This window comes from Taudactylus pleione, unplaced genomic scaffold (genome assembly GCF_031769625.1).
Source record: "Taudactylus pleione unplaced genomic scaffold, aTauple2 ptg000497l, whole genome shotgun sequence".
Lineage (NCBI taxonomy): Eukaryota > Metazoa > Chordata > Amphibia > Anura > Myobatrachidae > Taudactylus > Taudactylus pleione.
This window is the reverse complement of record NW_028284899.1, coordinates 2,240,897-2,256,286: the sequence shown is the minus strand read 5'-3', so window position 1 is coordinate 2,256,286 and position 15,390 is coordinate 2,240,897. Positions and strand designations below refer to the sequence as shown.

At 40.2% G+C, this 15,390-nt stretch overlaps 1 pseudogene across 1 annotated transcript in view; it reads right to left on the bottom strand.

Moving 5' to 3' along the window:
• LOC148502428 (glycine N-acyltransferase-like) overlaps positions 1 to 13,023 on the bottom strand; it is a 56,772-nt pseudogene extending 43,749 nt beyond the window's left edge. Inside the window, exon 1 of the transcript XR_015870011.1 lies at positions 12,950 to 13,023. The product of XR_015870011.1 is annotated as a glycine N-acyltransferase-like (transcript). The remainder of the gene's footprint in view (positions 1 to 12,949) is intronic.
• Positions 13,024 to 15,390: the final 2,367 nt, after the last annotated feature.

The following is a 15,390-nucleotide window of genomic DNA, read 5'->3' as shown; positions in this document are numbered from 1 at the left end:
CTGATCCTACGAAATTATTCAAAAATGAACTCATTAATCTTTTACAAAACGCAGTGGACCAAGGAGTATTAACTGAGAAAATATATAAAGCACTAATACCATAATTTCCAGTTGTGCCCTTCATATATACGATTCCCAAAATCCACAAATCGATGATCAACCCACCGGGCAGACCCATCATTAGTGCATGAGGATCACTTTATCAACCCACAGCGGTCTATCTAGAATCTCTTCTTCAACCCTGCATTAGAGAGCATCAACATTATTTAATGGATACTACATCGCTCCTTAAAAAATTACAAGCATTACCACCGTTGGAGGGAGAGGTCTGGATTGCAAGCCTTGATGTAGGCAGTTTTTATACTGTCATCCCACATGCAGCAGGACTTAATTCTGTTCATCGTTTTTTACTTAATCATCCAGCATACAAAGGACCTAATTCATCATTAATCATGGAACTACTTGAATTAACTCTTACTAAAAATTACTTTTTGCATGACAATAAATTCTTTTTGCAACTAATTGGCTGCGCTATGGGGTCCAGTGTGGCCCCATCCTTTGCTAATATCTTCATGTTTGAGTTAGAGGATTCCCTCTTTTTTCGTAGCCCCATGATTTCAGATAGAATTTTATTCTACATGCGGTACATTGATGATCTGCTTCTTATCTGGAGAGGCCCCAAACAGGATCTTATAGATCTTATTAATGTGATTGTCAAATTCACTATTTAGATGTTTGTATTTCAATTGAACAGGGTAAGATCAATACCAGCCTATATACTAAAGAATCTGATAGGAATCATTTACTATCTTCCAGCAGTTGTCACCCTAAACCTCTTATCCATGGCCTCCCGTACTCTCCATTGTTGAGAGTCAAACGAATCACCTCAGATCCCATACTAATGAACACCCAGATGGATGCAATGATTTGTCAATTTATATCAAGAGGTTATAATATTACCCATTTGCAAGGGGTTAAAAAACATGTAATGAGTTTGGATAGGGATCAATTATTATCTAATCAAGATGATAAGGATAAACCTAAAATGATTCCGTGGGTCAATAAATTTTCACCTGCCAGTAGGTATATTAATAATGCCTCAAAAAAACTTTGGCCTATTATCCAGTCCAACCCTGACCTTAAACTAAATGACACCAAACTTATATCTTGTTATACCAGGGGACGAAACCTCAGAGATATCCTGGTTAAGATGAATATTTCAAGTCTTGGTCCCGAGACGGAACCATTCACCAACCTTAAAACTGGATGTTTTAGGTGCACATGCACCACCTGTCGTTATTTAATCCCAGGGCATATTTTTTGCCATCCCCATTTGGGTAAACAGTATTCAATTAGACATAAATTTACATGTAATTCCAATTTTGTAGTATATCAAATCGTGTGCCCATGCGGCCTTTCATATATAGGCAAAATGGAAAGAACCTTTAAAGAAAGAATGGCGGGACATCGATCAGCTATCAGATTGGCACTTAATTCTGGACATAGTGACCAGCCTGTAGCACGCCACTTTCTTAGAGCCCCACATTCTTTATCTAGCCTCAAATATCGTATGATTGACCACGTACCCCTGTCCATTAGAGGTGGGAATAGACCCCTGCAACTTTTGTGGTGTGAATCAAGATGGATTCACCGCTTAGGGACTTTAGCCCGAAGAGGATTAAATGAACAAATTGGTTTTAGTTTATTTTAGTCCTTTTTTTCCCAAGCGTTGTATATATACATTTTTCTTGATTTATTGACCTTTTTGGTTCTCTTTCTTGATTAGTCCATTTCATATATATATATAAAAAACTAACCAAATATGAATTATATTATATTAATAAGTTAGTTTTCTTTTTTTAGGTAAAATTCTTTTTTTAGGTAAAATTTTTTGTGCATTGGCACAGGGCCCCGCAGGGCAGGGGGCACTGTTCGGGCCTGTCAATTTTCTGTTGATCATCATTCTCACTTGTAGCTTTCTCTTCTTTTATCCCCAGCATCTCCTGTCCGCTCCTATCTCTTCCCTGGCCCTTCCCCATGAGACTATGGCCCTTTTTTGGATGTGTGTCTTATGTCCCAATTTGAAAATAGGGGAGGGGGGGCATCCAATGCTCTTTCTGGCACCAGAAAGTCTAGTTATGGCTCTGCTTCCACCTAATGCACCCACAAAAGGCCCACGGCAAATCATTGGATAAAATACCAATTCTTTAATGCAATTCTTAGACGGGATCCGGTCTAAAGATGTACAGTAAAAAGGTAGACAATGTCTAGATAGACACCAGATGTTAGGCAGGGAATAGGTCAACAGGTCAAAAGGTCAGCACACTAAAGATCGACGTGTAAGAAGGTCGCCATGTACAAATGGTCGTCATGGTCAAAAGGTCGACATGCAAATGGTCGACATGAAAATGGTTGACATGATTTTTTACTTTTTTTAGAGTTAGGTTCAGGGTTAGGCACTTACCAGAGGGTTAGGGTTAGGCACTTACCCCAACGGTTAGGGTTAGGCACACCCCAATGGTTAGGGTTAGGCACCAGGATGGAGGGTTAGGCACATACCGGAGGGCTAGGGTTAGGCACTAGAAGGGATGGTTAGGTTCAGACACCTACTCCGATGGTTAGGATTAGGCACCAGGAGACAGAGTTAGGGTTAGGCAACACCGGGAGGGTTAGAGCTAAGGTTATGGTGAAGATTAGGGCTAGAAAAAAAAATGTGTCGACCATTTTCATGTCGGCCATATATATGTCGACATCTGACCATGTTGACCTTTTATACCTGTCGACCTTCTTACATGTTGAATTTAGTGTGTTGACCTTTTGTCCCTGTCGACCTATTGCCTGTCTAACATCTGAGGTCTATCTAGACATTGTCTACCTTTTTACTGTAGACCTTTCAATCCACAGCTTTCCTAGAACAAGCTTATTTGCTCTTATTTAAAATGTTTTAAAACAATACTGAACTCGTGCAACAGCTCAAAATGTTATATGTCCACTGGGAACCCTTTTGGGATGGGCATCACTTTTGGAGCTTTTGGCTGTATGCATGAATCAGTCACCTTTGTCACCCAACACGTTTTGTTGCATCAGTGACTTCTGCAGGGGTATCAGTTAACAAGAGGTGCCTAATTTATGATACAAGTTATAGTCCTATATAGTATGATTTTTAAGCTTGCATTATAAAAAAGAGCCCACAATAATAATACATGGTGGGATATATTAATGCTAAAATGTTCTGAGTTTTGCTTCAATCCCCATATGTAATAAGCTCCGGAAAGCAAAGCTTACCAGAGCTTATATCCAATAGGCCTGTAGAAGCCAATGGGCTTCTTTACTCAGAAATCCCCTGAGAGGGATCTCAATGATCCCTCTCTGATCCCCCCCTTGCATGGCTTGCACATGTACAGGCTGATGGCCACGCATGCACAATAGGACTCCCGGATCATAAACCCAGAAGTATTTACTACGCTGAAGACAGCTCTTATCGGAAGAGCTGTCCATTGCATTTGAAATTGCAATTATTCAGCATACAGGATTTATAAATGCCACTATGCATGTGAAACAATGGCGGGATGTATCGCATGCAATACTCACATTTTGAGTAAGCTTTTGGAGTGTTTAGTATCTCAAGTGTTTAGATCTAAAGTGTTATGATCATTTAAAATCAATATTGGCGTTATAACAGCATTTTTGTTAGCTGTGAAGTGACATTGCCTTCTTATCATCCACAGGTAAATTGATCAGTGACTACTCCCATCAAATGCAACTGATCTATGTTTTTATAGCATAGCAGCAATTACATTGCATAGGTAAATTGTTATGTTGTTGTAAGTTGTTTTAAATTTGCAGTATATCAAGAAATTATAGTGAATAAATGTGGTATACTGGCCTCACAGATTGGCACTTTTTGTTGTGGGAGGAGGGTTGTTTGAGAGGGGGTTGGGGTTGAATCAGGATGCACACATGTTTGTAACATTATATATTTAGTTTAGAGTAGGCTTTTGGCGTTATACCGGTGTTAAACTGAAGGAAAACATAAAGGAAACATGCTACAAACCAACACTAAAACAGATGGACTATGTTAAAGCCACATAAGTGAGTTTCTCAAAATCTCCACAACAAACACCTGCAGTCTTCATAACCTGCCCACTCTACATTGAACTCCATGTTTTGGACACTGCAAGAACTTTCCTCTTCACCTGCAACTACTTTTACTGTATTTTTACTTTCAGACTCTGAGAAACATCTGAATGCAAATCAGAACCAATGTCATTTTGCCTTCTATGCACTTGTTAGTCCTGTCTGAATTTACCACTTACCATTTTATAATAAACTACTCTTTATTTTACTTTTAATCATCCTATATTATTCACCTACTCTCTTCCACTACCTCACTGCTTTATTACACTGCCTCATTGTCTGCCACCCCTCGAAATACCTGTATCCTCTGCCATGCTTTCCTGCCCAACACCAATTTGAACAACTTGCCATGCTTTTCTCTCTCACTCCTACCCCCACTTGCTTCTCCCAGAGTTGGCCACTATGTCTGCTTGCCCCTATCCCATACCAATTCTCCTCACTGGCTCTCACCTTCCCCCCATATCCAACGCACCCTCCCACCCACAACCCAGCCAATCTTATCCACATTTCCCTTGCCTCTCCTTCTATTCTCCTGTGCCCTTGTGAATACCAGATCTGTTTGCAATAAACTCCCCATTATGTGCTATCTCTTAATTTCCCACTCTCTTAACCTTCTCGCCATCATCAAAACCTGGCTATCCTCCTGACACTACCACCCCTGCTGCCCTCTCCTATGGGGGCTTCTCCTTCACCTACTCTGTCAGACCTGACAACCACCAAGGCGGCGGAGTGGACATCCTCTTATCCCCCAACTGCACCTTTTGCATCATCTCTCCTAAGTCCATTCTATCCATCTCTTCTACCCTATTCATCTCCATGTTGCGGTCATCTATGTCCCCCAGGCTCCTCCACCCAATTCCTTGACAACTTTGCTGCCTGGCTACCCCACTTCCTCTCTGCTGACCTTCCCTATATCAATATCATGTAGATAGGGAAAAAGGGAAAAAAGGAGAAAATACAGTTGCACAGGAGTATTTTTTATATATGATGTATTCAACAATAGGGGTAGCAAAAGAGACAGGGGGTGCTCCCTGAAGTATATATATTGGTATATAGAGGCAAGAGAAAAAGAACTCCTTGTATGAGGCACACCCCTGATGACACAGAGAAAAGAAAAGACAATACAAATAGCATGTATTCTAATAGAAAAATTAATTGTATTAAAATTTTACCTTTATTATACAACTATAAAACCTGATATTGACAAATACATAATGATAAATCTGCAACCAAAGTATACTAAGACAGCATTAAACCTGCAGATAATTCTGCATAATCAATCTTTAAATGCATGTACCAAACCAGCCTATATCTTAATATTCCTGAGCCAGTATATCAGCTACAGTAGCCGGTTGAAAAGGCATGAATTTATGCAATGATTCAGAATAATGACATATAGTAAATCATAGAGGTATACAACCTCTTATACCTTGGCTAAGATATAACATAAACAAATATGACAATACAATGTGGACAAAACACATAATTAAAAAGCTGTACACCAAACCCACATATTGCTTGGTGGCAATTCACTGGTATAAAATACTAAGAGGCGTCCCTCTATTAAGATTTTATGGAGAATATATATAATATCTATATAGATGTGAAAGGTAAAGTGTGTGTATTTATGGGTCAGATTCTGCTGTTCCACGTCATATGTATATATAGAGGACGTGGAATGAGTTTCACTGGCATCCAGCACACATGGAAACAGTGTAGCCTGCTTCTACTATTAGTGTCAATCTTGCTGTGAAAAGCCTGTTGCTATTAGCAGCGCAGGAGTTCACAGCATAGACATCTAATGAGAGAGCAGGGAAAGAAGATATTAGGACAGTACCTGTCAGAAATTTCTCCAAAGGGGTATGCGGTGAAGGGATCCCCAGTGCGCACTGGGATCCCCCAGCTGGGAGACCGACGCGCATTTCGCCGGAAGCGGGCTTTCTCAAGGAAGCTGTCATAGTACAGAGGGAAAGCCGGGTATTGTAGTCCCGGAGGCTGCATAATTGGCTTATTTTACTTGACAGACAGTAAATACCAGCCAACCAGTGTTACATCAGGCTAGAGGGCGGGATTAAGTATCGTCACAGTGTTGATGAAGTGAAAGTAAAATAAAATAAATTAAAGTCAGTTCACATCCCATTGTGAACTGTACAGTTACATCATCTTTGACATCTATCCAAATAGTAAGATAAAAGACATCCTGTTATATTTGTAGGCAGATAAATTATCCTGTGGGGCATAAAAAACAATTTTTACAATATGTCCTTAACAGAAAAATAATAAGTATATATGTGATGGATGTTTAATATACAGGGACTGGATAATAGAATATCAGAGCCAGAATACCTGTGTCATACACAATAAAAGAAGAAAAATATTTAATTATAGCCACCGATTCTGCATTAAAAAGACATGAATCCACCATAAGGCTAAAGTATCTTCTAACCAATGTATCATCCCCGGCATGTCACCAGGATCATCCACATCATGTGTGACATCAGTTAGTGAACCAATATATATTTCTCCAATGTGATCTATTAGACAGATCCATAGATCCTAATGATCAACACAATACAGCAACAGGTAAATACGTTACTGAATAAATAATGTAACACATAGGACAAGAAGGACGTGTTCTACCAAAACTGGATAGATACACTACTAAGTGAGTGATATTACATATAGATCAAAGGACCAATATTATATCATTCCCGGTATATCACCAGGATCACTTGCGTCACATGCGATATTGATTGACAAAACGAAGTATGTTTCCAATATCACATAGCAGAAGAGCAGGTAAGTATATAAATATTCCAAATAGGACAGGAACAATGGATAAATTGCTAAGTAAGTGACATTGCGTATGATGCAAGAGATCAGTATTATGTTGTCCATAAATAGAATAGGCTAGAATAAATATATATACACACCAGGCTGAATTATGTATCCTATTATTAGAACAGGAAAAATGGAGAGGAGGAAGACAAACAAGAAATGGGAACGTGATTAAGCGTTATACAAAAACATCCCATTATCCACAATTGTAGTGAATATTCAGCACTTATTGTATAGATATACCATAAATAAATATATACTAATAACAGTGACTTAAAATTATTACAAACACTTATGTGAAAATAGAAATATATGAAGAATAAATAGTATAATAATTAATAGTTTAACATCATGAAGTGCCATCAAAGTTCATGTTGAAAAATTTACTAGTATATCCTATAGTGCCATACTGTAATGATATAATCCTAAATCCCTTCATTCAAATGGGCATAAATTCCCCAATATCAATAATAATAGTGACAACATGAAGTGATCATTAGTGATCGTGCATATATTGAGTAAAGTACACTAAAAAGAATAAAAAAAGTGAAATGAGATGCACATGCCCACCCACACAGACACATGCACATATACACATATCCACCTATATACACATGTGCACATGTACGCATGCATGCGCATGAACACATACACATCCGCATATAGTGTCGACTATGTGATGTGAAAAGTATATACAATTTGTTAATAATATAGGACTAGATATAGTGAGTGATGACTAATTAAGATCGTGAATAAAACCAAAATAATGAAAAAAATGAAAAATTAGTGATAATACTAAACCAAATCAATAAGTGATAGTGTGACCACTACTTGAAATAGAAGAAGTGTTATACATAATGTGATTATTGTGCATGATAATATTATCATTAGACATATTGCCCTTGTGATTATGAAGTATATGTCCTCCAATATCTAAATAATATGGACACATTAATAAGTAGTACCTCAAAATACAATGATAAAGAAGTTAAAGAAAGATATGACATGGACGTTTTTTTAAAAATACAAAAATGGACTCATAGACAATTTTAAGTGTTCAAGAATGGACTATAGTTCATCATTTCGTTCATCCCTCGTGGACTAACCGTATCTAGTCTGAACGTCCACTCACATTCCTTTTTTAAAAGTTCTTTGGTTATGTCCCCTTGTCTAGGGCCAATAGAGATTTTTTCTAATCCAAAAGCTTTTAGATCTTTCCAGGATCCATGATGGCAAGAGGAAAAATGTTTAGCTACCGTTGTTATCTTTTTCATCCTTTGTGAATCCCTTGTCACATTTTTTATGTTCCCGATATGTTCCAGAATTCGCTGCTTTAAGGGTCTGGTAGTCATGCCGACATATCTTTTTTTGCACGAACATTCAAGACAGTATATTACAGCTGCCGTATTGCAGTTAATGTAATGCTGAAAAAGGTGCTTTCTACCAAATTTGTCCACTATCTCTTTCTTATTATTCATCATATTGGGACAGGCTTTACAATGTCCACATGCAAATGACCCTATTATTTTTGGCTTTTTTAAGGGTTCCGCATTGAAGTGGCTGCGAACACATATATCCCTTAGATTTTTGGCTCTTCGCCAACTTATTTGGGCTTTTGGACCCATACATTGTTGAAGATCAGGATCCAACATCAATATATTCCAATGCTTTTGGATAATGGTTTGTATGGATTGCCAATCCAGGCAAAAATTGCCAATGAATCAGATTCTGTCTGGAGTTTCCTCCTTCTTATTGTTGTTGGGAAAAATTAATGTGTCCCTGTCAATCCTGGAAACCAAATGATATGCTTTTTTGATAGACCTGTTGCTGTATCCCCTATTTTTCAATCTTAAGGCCAATTTTTCACTCTGTTTTTTAAACATCTGATCATTGGAGCAATTCCTCCTTAATCTCAGATATTCTCCCTTTGGCACATTAAGGATTGTTGGTGGGAAATGGCTGCTGTTATGATGTAATAAGCTATTGGTAGCAGTAGGTTTGCGATAGAGATCTGATACTAAATTACCTTGGTTGTCAACAGATAATTTAAGATCCAAAAAAGTTATTGATTCTGTACTGATCTCATATGTAAATCTCAGATTGAGGTCGTTTGTGTTCAATTTTCTCATAAATTGATGAAAATTCACTTCTGGTCCGTCCCATATGACAAAAATATCGTCAATATACCGGATCCAGAGTGATATTGATGAGTTTAGTTCTTCATTTTCATCATTGAAGACACACGTGCGCTCCCACCACCCCAAAAAAGGTTTGCATAGGTGGGAGCACACGCCGACCCCATCGCCGTTCCCCTTACTTGAAGATAGTATTTCCTATTGAACATGAAATAGTTTCTATGCATAATGAAATCAAGTAGTTCAATCAATAGATTGTGAAAGTCCGATGTGCCAGCCATATTAAGAAAGAATTGTACAGCTTGTATACCTTTATTATGATGTATGCATGTGTAAAGTGATTCAACATCGATGCTGGCTAAGATTTGGCCTTTCTCTAATTTGATGTCATTTAATTTCCTTAAGACATCTGGAGTGTCTTGAACATACGATGGCAATGTTATTACATACTGTCTGAGATGAACATCAACAAAAGTACTGGCCTGTTCAGATAGTCCCCCTATGCCAGATACAATGGGTCATCCAGGAGGTTCCATCTGTCCCTTGTGTACCTTTGGTAATAGGTAAAAAGTTGGTGTTTTTGGACAGGCCACTTTCAAAAATTCAAACTCATGTTTTGTAATGATTCCCTCAGTTCTGGCATGTTCAATGATCCTATTATATAGGGTTACATAGTTATTAGTGGGATTGAAAAGTAGATGTTGATAACACTCACGATCATCCAATTGCCGGTATGCCTCTTTAAGATACATATCAACTGGCCATATCACCACATTACCCCCCTTATCTGAGGGTTTAATAACTACGTCCTGCCATGTTCTAATCTCTTTCAGTGCTTGTATTTCATTCACATCCAGATTTTGGTTCCTAGATGAATGTTTATTCCTTGTCTTTTTTATAAACATTTCATCCATATCTCTGGATACCAAGTCCTGAAAGATTTTAATTTCAGGACAATTGGTATTCTGAGGATAAAAAGAGGATTTTCTTCTACATATTGGTCTATTAGTTCCTATCAATAATGCTGAGTTCGTTGGCTGGTATTTACTGTCTGTCAAGTAAAATAAGCCAATTATGCAGCCTCCGGGACTACAATACCCGGCTTTCCCTCTGTACTATGACAGCTTCCTTGAGAAAGCCCGCTTCCGGCGAAACATGCGTCGGTCTTCCAGCTGGGGGATCCCAGTGCGCACTGGGGATCCCTTCACCGCATACCACTTTGGAGAAATTTCTGACAGGTACTGTCCTAATATCTTCTTTCCCTGCTCTCTCATTAGATGTCTATGCTGTGAACTCCTGCGCTGCTAATTCACCTGCCCCCTGGACCCCCTCTCTTCTTGCCTCCTCCCTTCCTCCCTGCCACTATCTTTCTCACCTCTTCAACTTGTCTGTCTCTCCACCAGCATCTTTCCCTCAGCGTTCAAACATGCTCTTGTCACACCTATTCTAAAAAAAAAAACTCTTTTCACCTTCAAACTACTTGAGCGGCTTGTCTACAACTGCCTCACCAGCTACCTCTCTTAAAACTCCATCCTTGCACCCCTCCAATCTGGCTTTCGCTCAACTGAAAATGACCTGTTTAAAGTCACCAATTACCTGCTTTTGGCCAAATCCAGGGGCCACTTCTCTCTGCTCATCCTCCTGGATCTCTCTGCAGCTTTGGATCATCCTCTCCTCCTCCACACACTTCAGACCATTGGCCTTTCTAACACTGTCCATGCTTGGTTCACCTCTTACCTCACCAAACGATCCTTCTCTTTGTCTGCCTCCAGCTCTACCTCACCCCTTTTCATCCTTACTGTAGGTGTCCTGAAGGGTTCTGTCCTAGGCCCCCTGCTCTCTACCTGTATACTTTTTCACTGGGAGAACTCATCAGTTCCTTCAGCCTCCAATACCACCTCTATGCCGATGAAACACAACTATACCGCTCCTCTCCTGACCTATCCCCTTCTGTCCTCCCCCGGGTATCCAGCCACCATCTCCTCCTGGATGTCCAACTGCTCTCTGAAGCTCAACATGGACAAAACCCAACTCACCATCTTCCCCCCCTAACAGAGTCTCCACCCCCACCAATCTCTCTATCAATGTTGACAATACCATCATCTACCTTGTTCCCCAACTTCACTGCTTGGGTGTCACCCTTGACTCCACCCTCTCTTTTGCCCATCACATTGAAACTCTGACTCAATCCTGTCAGTTTCAGCTATGCAACATCGCTCGCTTTAGGCCATTCCTCTCCCAGAATGCTACCAAACTGATTATTCACTCACTAATCATTTCTTGGCTTGACTATTGCAACCTTCTCCTCACTGGCCTCCCACATTTCCATCTCACTCCCTTCCAATGCTGCATCTAAACTTATCATTTGTTTGAAGATTGTGTTTTCCAATTTATAATAATGACCTTATGTGATCTTCAAATAGTACATGATGTTACATACTGTATGTATAAATTATTTGCTTTAAACAGCTATATTATTAATCTAATATTGCGCTAAAAATGTAATTATCAGAAAATACCCAACCTCTGCAATTGGTCATAAAAGATTTTTATTGTGTTAGCAATAAAAAAAAAATCAGTTTTTCATTCAGGATTATTAAAAGTTACTAGCAGCGGAGTTAGTATCGCTTCTTTAGGTACACTTGAGCAGACATTGAGTTAAACCATACTTATCAGTGGAAAGGGGTTGAGCAGCTGGATCCTTTTTTAGTAGGAAGCAATGAAAGTCATTTGCAAAGTCTTGTTTCCCAGCACATCCAAAAGTTATGTGTAATCCACACACTATCACACTGTATTTTATATCATCAGTATATGAGTCTCTTTAGACAATCAGACAGTGCAGGTCAAAGCCACAGTCCATTTCTCAACGGTTGGGTATGGGAAGCTGGCAGTTGGGATCCCGGCTGTCAGAATCCCGACATTGGCATCCCATCAGGGCTAGCATATCGACACTTGCTGTTCAGTATGCTAACCCTACCCCTCTCCCTACCCTAACCCTCCCTGCTAGGTGCCTAACCCTACCCCCCTTAGTGCCTGCACCTAACCTCCCCCTCCCTGCACCCTAAACCTAACCCTTCCTCCCTTAGTGCCTAACCCTAACCCCTAAACCTAACCCTCCCCCCCACATCGCTACTTACCTTTGGCATCCCGGTGGTTGGGATGCCGGCATCGGTATTGTGACAGGCATTGGGATTCCGGCTCCGGTAATATCAGCGCCGGTATCCCATTTCTCACAATTATGGCAGTAAGAAACTCTGTACAATATTCTTCCTTTGTTCACGGAAACAAACCACTGGCAGATGCCAGTAGGGTCACCAATCCCAGGCCATTTTTTCAATCCCGGGATTTAGGATTGAAAAACGCTTAATCCTGGGAATCCCAGAATAACCCAGGATTGGGTTGGTGACAAAAAAAATAATTTTAATGCCATAGGCAAGCGGCGTGGCTGGAGAAGGGTGGGTGGGCTTATACCATCAGTATATTAGTCTCTTTAAGCTGGGTGCACACTAAATGATGTGTGTACACAGCGATGTCACCAACAATTTCAGCGCTGACAGGCCAACATATTGGGTGGTCTGTAAACACTGGGCAATCTGCTGCCCGACTGCCCGATATGCTGCCTCCCCTTGCATAGCGCTACACATTTTTAACGATTTCTAATTACGATGTGTCGGAATCGGCCAATTTGTTAAAAATATTGTGTAGTGTGTAGGGGCCTTTAGACAATCAGACAGCGCAGGTCAAAAGCCACAGTCCATTTCTACCAATTATGGCAGAAGGAATACTCTGTATAGTATGCTACCTTTGTTTAGGGAATCATAGTAATCTGTGTTACTCACTTGAAACTACTGGCAGATGCAAGTGACCAGTCAGATCAGGATGAGTGGCCGGCAGTTGTTGGCTGTAGAGAAAGATGTTTACACTGTTGTTAACCAGCACATTGGTATTAAAGCTGAGCCACAGAGAATCTTGATGATAACAGTTGCAGTGGGAGACAGAATGGTAGACGGTAACTGCTGTCTGTTTCTTTAGCTGGCACTGACTACTTCCTTATGTGTGGTATTCAAATGCTGCAGTCTGCATGCTGCTTCTTGGTGCTGAGGGCTTCTGCAACCATCACAGAGGGGGGGGGACTTTGCTTAACCGGTTTCTAAGCTCTCTGGCTTAACCGGTTTCTAAACTTAGGAGCAGTAACAGCCCCTGACTCTTCACTCACATTTTTCTGGCAAATAGCTAATCAACTTTCTATTTCAATTAACCTATATTGTTCCAAAACAAAAAATGCTCCATAGAGAGGAATCACTTAAATACCAACATAACATTAGAAGAAAAGAAATACATTTACCACTTAAAACCAAAACCCGGTTACCGGGCTCCTACTTTGCTCTAAAAGGCAGAGCAGAGCCTGGAGCCGGTAACAGTGATCAGCTGTGTGGTCTAAACAGACCACACGCTGATACATTGCAAAAAAAAAAAAAGTAAAAAAAAAAATAAAAAATTCACTTACCTGACCCCAGGGACCGGTGGTTGGGGCTCTGGTGATGACTCCCCTCCGGTCAGCTGGTCTCCCATGCTGCACTGCGGCCCGGTCATCAGGTGATAGGGTCCCAGTGCAGTATGGGATATTACCTGACTGGAGGCATGGAAGACATCACGGAGCACCGATGACAGCAGGTAAGTGCTATTAAGATAGGGGGGTCGCGGGGGGTCCGCGATTGCAGGGGGTGGGGCTTAATGTCGGGGGTGGAGCTTAGCATCAGGGGGGGTAGCAGCGACTGTCGGTAGGCGCATGCGCGGGTCACTAGTCACGGTATTTTTTTGCGAAAATATTGTGACTAGAGTGCGGAGGGGATTCGCAGGGACAGAGCTTTCTCGCAAGCTCTGTCCCTGCAAGGGATTTGTAGTAAATCCCTGTGATATTGCCTGAATTCGCAATGCAAATTCAGTCGGTAATATCACACTACAATGCACTACAATCTGCATTACAAATGCGGATTGTAGGAAATAGAGCCCCATAACCCTACGGAGGGTTTCCACAGATCCAAAGAGGATTCTGATTCCCGTACCGAAAAATCAGCGAAAAGAAAAGCGGCAGCATTTTTGGAAATCTAAATTTTTAGTGTAAAATTAATATAATATAGGACTTTGTTCCAAAATGTGTCAATCTTTCTGCAATACCATAGATTGTGAGAGAGAGAAACATTTGGGCAGTTACATTTTATACATCTTCCAGTCTCTAATGGTACAAAATGTTTTCTTTGGGCAGGAGATATGCAAGTACGGTTAAGTATGCTAATGTGAATATCCTGTAACCGTGCAGACTTGAAGCATGGTAAAACATCACCTAAGTCTGAAAGAATTGACTCAAAGTTGTCTAAATCGGGTATTTCTGCCTGTTATGCCAGTGTTATAGTTGACCAAGCAGTTATGGGTAAATCAGTTAAATAACCATAAAGGTTTTTTTATCTTAAATGTAGTTGAACAACATAAAGTGAGAATACGAGATAGAGCATCTGGGGTATCTGATCTTCGTAAGGGGTCTTTCAATGATTGAATATAATGACTGGCCTGTAAGAACAAAATTGAGAGTGGGGGAAACCATATTTTTACTGCAGTTGTGTAACCGAGTATATAGTGCCACCTGGATCGAATACATCCTTAATGGACATAACACCTTTCTGTGACCATTGTTTATACAGATGGTTGTCAAGAGAGGGAGGACAGGTCGGATTACCCCACAAGGGGATGTACGGGGAAGAAGAGGGGTCTGACTTCAAATGCGGATTAACCTGCAGCCATGCGTTATAAGTATCCCAAAACAAAATGTTGGAGCGGAGGGCTGAAGGGAGTTTTGCTTTTGGAGTGTGTAGTAGAGCCGCTGGAGCGTAGGTGTGAAATAGAGCTTTCTCTAAAATAGGATTGGTGTAATGATCAGTATGAAGTAACCAGTCAGCTATATATCTAAACAAAGCCGATTTCGCAAAAGCAGCAATGTTTGGAGCATTGAAACCTCCTTTGCATTTTGGTAAATACATTCTGGAACGAGGCATCCTCGGCTTCTGGTATTTCCAAATACATTCTTAAAAAATTTGGGTATAGCGTAACATATCTGCTTTTGTTAGAGTTATAGGCAAGGATTGTAAGAAATATGCTAGCTTTGGAAATATTATATTTTTAATCACCATAACTCGGCCTAGAAGAGAAAGTTTTAGGTCTTTCCAGTCTAAAGTTGGGATTGTAATCTGTTTAGGAGTTGGGTAAAAATAACGTCATAAAGGGA